This window comes from Mus caroli, chromosome 7 (genome assembly GCF_900094665.2).
Source record: "Mus caroli chromosome 7, CAROLI_EIJ_v1.1, whole genome shotgun sequence".
Taxonomy (NCBI): domain Eukaryota; kingdom Metazoa; phylum Chordata; class Mammalia; order Rodentia; family Muridae; genus Mus; species Mus caroli.
The window spans coordinates 125,139,572-125,144,248 of record NC_034576.1 but is presented as its reverse complement, the minus strand read 5'-3'; positions in this window follow the sequence as shown (position 1 = coordinate 125,144,248).

The window sequence follows — 4,677 nt, the reverse complement described above, 5'->3', positions numbered from 1 at the left end:
AAGGAGAAGGAGAAGGAGAAGAAGAAGAAGAAGAAGAAGAAGAAGAAGAAGAAGAAGAAGAAGAAGAGGAGGAGGAGGAGGAGGAGGAGGAGGAGGAAGAGGAGGGGGGAGGAGGAGGAGGCAGCGGCAGCAGCAGCAGCAGCAGCAGCTTCTTGCAGAAGAGCTGGGTTTGATCCCCAGCACCTACGTGGTGGCTCACAACCATCCATAACTGCAGTTCGAGGGGAGCTGATGCTCTTTTCTAAACTCCAAGGGCACCAGGCACACACACAGTGTAACACATATATGCAAGCAGAACACTCATATACATAAAATAAAATAAAATATGTAAATTTGAAGAAGGAGGAAGAGAAGGAGGAAGGGCTGAGGCTCAGCTGATACACTGTTGACCTAGATTATACAAAGCCCTGGGTTCCATCTTCAGCATTGCACAAACTGGTGGAAGTGGTACATGTCTATAATCTCAGGTTGGGATTGGAGGCAAGGGGATTAGAAGTTTAATGTTATTCTCGGATACTTAGTGCCTTTGAAGTCATCCTGGCCTACATGAGACTTTGCTTCACAGTAACAAGAACCCCAAAAACCTAAGGATTCATCAAAACAAAACTGAAAATGCCTACCATCCAGTTTCAGATACAGGCAAGAAAGCAGAAAGTGTAACCTGGCAACGCTGAGTGTTCAGGCGGAGGAGTCGCTGTGCTTTCCAGGCTGTTGACCTGGGTTCCACAGAAAAGGCTGGGCCAGCCTGCATCGAGAAGGAGACCCCGTCTCAAAAAACAAACGAACAAAACAAGAAAAAGGAAACCCACAACAACAAAGAAGTAGAAGCAATGGCAAAAAACAAAACAAAACAAAATAAAACAAAACAAAACAAATAAAACGAATTATAAAAGAGCAAAGGAAATTACCCCACAGAAGACACACAGAGAGAAGGGAAGACTGGGATGGGAATGAAGAATTTGTGGGCTCCAGGGAAGCTCAAGGAGCCCAGGACAGGGAGGGAAATGGAGAAAATATGGTAATGAGCTATGCCTGAAAAGCTTCCAAATTTCAGATGAAAACCATAGACACAAAGGGTTTAAAAGGCTGAACAGACAGCAAGCACAAGAAACAAAACAAAAACATGTAACAAACGGCTACATGTAACAAAGTCAACGGATATGGTGCTGCAGGCCCTGTCACCCCAGCATTTGGGAAGGGACGGCAGGAGGAATGTGTGCTCAGTGCAAGGCCAGCCTGGACTGCATAAGAGAATCTCCGGGTGTGCGGAGCTATTAGACTGTCTCCAAGGGGTCGTGGTTGGGCAATATGGGGTGGTCATTAAAAAAAAAAAAAAGGCAAGGTGGCCATGGTGACACACACCTTTAATGCCAGAACTTAGGAAGTTAGGCAGGCAGGAAGATCTCTGTGAGTTCATGTGTCTAGGCCAGCCAGGCCTATGACACCCTATCTCAAAACAAAGCAGAAACCAAACAAAACCTATATAATCCCAAGTTTTGATTGTAAGGATTAGAGAAAGTTAAACACACAGCTCCAACAGACCCAGTAATTCTGAATACAAGTATTTACCTAAATGAAATGGAAACATCTGTTTATGCCAGATTTATACAGGAGTACTCACAGCAGCGTTATCCCAAGAGGAAAAGGCATAACACCTCAAATGTCCATCATCTAATGACTGGATCAGCAAGATGTGGAATATGCATACAACTGTAGAAAGAAATTCAACAGTGATGCAGGTGTCAGCATGGAGGAACATCCTAAAAAACTGTACTAAATCACTAAAATATATGTTGTGTAAATATATTTATGGGAACAGCAGCATCTTAGGAATTCTATGGGGCCGGGGATGTGGAATGGGGTGGGGAGAGGCGGGGGGATAAAGAGGACAGAAAACCAGAGGGAAGGGCTTTCCTATTAGAAGGATGTACAGAGATCGATAGAACAGAAAACTGAACACTAGCATAGAAATACCAATGAAAACACAAGCTGCTCTCTATATTCAAATAAAAACTGTAAGCCTTTAAGCCAGGTGAGGAGGGAGATGGGGGCAAGTGACCAACATTAGCAATGACAGATGCATTGAACACCAGAGCACACAGTATCATGGATGACTTCATGCTAGTAAATTTGATCATTTGGATGAAGTAGTCAAGCTCCTAAAGACATTAACAGTATTTGTCTCTCAAGAATAGGTAACCTGAGGCAGGCAGTGGTTGCGCACACCTTTAGTCCCAGCACTTAGGAGGCAGAGGCAGAGGCAGAGGCAGGTGGATTTCTGAGTTTGAGGCCAGTCTGGTCTACAGATAGAGTTCCAGGACAGCCAGGGCTACAAAAAGAAACCCTGTCTCAAAAAAAAAAAAAAAAAAAAGGTAACCTGGGGCCTGGCAAGACAGCTTAGGAGGTAAGGGTGCTTGTGGTCAAGTGCAAGGACCAGAGTTCAATCCTGGAGCCTCACATAATAGAATCATAATAGAATGAGAAAAGTGACTTCCACACATTATCCTCTGACCTCTGCATGTGCACCAGGGTGCGCACGCTCACACCCACAATGTATATGTAAAGAGATGTAAGGAAAAGAATGGACAACCTACATAATCTATATGTGTTACAGAAGTTAAAACTGTGGCTAAAAGGCTTTTAACCAAGAAAACCCAAGAGCTAGAGACCTTCACGGAGGACTCCAGCAAATTCCGGAGAAAAAAAAAACGAATTCTACTTCTAAAGAGGCTCTTGCAGAGCGCTAGAGGAAGGGTTCCCTGGATCACTGTGCGAGGACACCATCGCCACTAGAAAACCAGCAGAGATCACGCAGAGACAAAACACAGACCAAAATCACTGATGAAGTTAGTGGGGGAAAAACTTAATAAAATTTTAGCAAATTGAATGGCCATGTGGGGTTTGTGCCAGCAAAGAGAACTGACTTTACATTCTGACAATGTAAATCATACAATATGCAGAAAAGACAAACCCTGTAGGTAGCTCAGTACAGTGTAATGATTTGACAAGAGCCAACATTAATTTCTTAAAAATTTTTTAATGTGTATGTATGTTTTCCCCCATGGGTGTGACTGTGCATGCATGTGTTGGTGTCCAAAGAGGCCAAAGGAGGGATTGGCTCTCCTGGAACTGGAGTTACAAGTGGTCATGAGCTGCCATGTGGGTGCTGGGAACTGAACTCTCATCCTCTGAAAAGCAACAAGGCAACTTCCTGACCTGATAAAGGGCATCCATTAAAAAGTCTACAGCTAGCCTGGCGGTAGTGGCACATGCCTTTAATCCCAACACTCAGAAGACAGAGTAAGGCAGATCTCTGAAATCAAGCTTGGTCTAAAAGAACAAGTTTCAGGAGAGTCAGGGCTACACAGGCAAACCCTGTCTCAAAAACAAACAAGTCTATAGCTAAACTGTATGCAATGGAAAAGGCTGAAAACTATGGTCCTAGATCAGAACATACCAAGGAGGTGTGGTCTCATCACGGACACTCAACATCAGCCTAACTTAGTCCATCAGTCTAACAGGCACAGGAAAGCCAAAGACAATGGGCATCCAGCTTATAAGAGGAGTAAAACTGTCATAATTAGCATGGTATCTATCTGTCTGTCTATCTATCTTCTATCTATTGATCTATCTATCATCTGTCTGTCTTGTATGTGTGTATGTATGTATCTCTATCTCTCTATCTCTAGCTCATCTCTCTCTATCTCTCTATCTCTATCCATCTCTGTCTCTGTATCTATCTCTATCTCATCTCTATCTCTATCTTTATTTCTATGTCTAACTCTGTTTCTACCTCGGTAAATATATGGGTGACCCCAAGTGAAAGAAACTGGAGTTGAAGGGTGAGTTTAGTACTAGTTTAGGATCTAAGACCTGTATTTCCTCACACTAGAGACAATCAGCATTTAAAAAATTAAGAAATACCATATATAATGGTTAGAATGAAAATGGCTTTCATAGAGTTCATACATTTGAGTATTTGTATCCTAGTTGGAGAACTGTTTAGGAAGAATTAGGAGGTGTGGCCTTGTTGGAGGAAGTGGGTCGGTAAGGGTGAACTTTGAGGTTTCAAAAGTGCATTCCAGGCTCAGTCTTCTCCCCCTGCCTCCTCCCTGCAGATTAGCTATGAGTTAGCTACTGCTCCAGCACTATGCCTGTCTCCCTGCCATGATGGTCATGTAATCACCCTCTAAAACTGCAAGTAAGTCCTCAGTTAAATGCTTTACAAGCTGCCTTGGTCATAATGTCTCTTCACAGCAATAGGACAGTAACTGCCACGCTCTCCGGTAGAGTCAGCTTGACAGGCTGAGGCTTGAAAGCTACTCATGAGGCAAAAAAGTTTCACAGAAACTCGCTCCTGGAGTCTGGCGTTCTCTCTAACCCATACATTAATTTTCCATTCCTGAGTTAGTCTAGTGTATGGATCCACGTGCTCTCTTTTAGTATTATCCTATTATAAGTGCCTTTAAAATTGAATTCTGACATAGCTAAAGCCTTCTGCCAGTGTTCCAACAGTCCTAGAACATCCTTGAGCAAGACCTTGGGCTTGGAATTCAGGAAGAATGTTGCTATTCAGTGACATTCAGAATAGCCTCTGGAATTCTATCACTTAGAATAAAAGCCAAGTCGCTCCCATATACAGGAATTTACAATGGTTTAGGAAGTAGATCGGGCTGT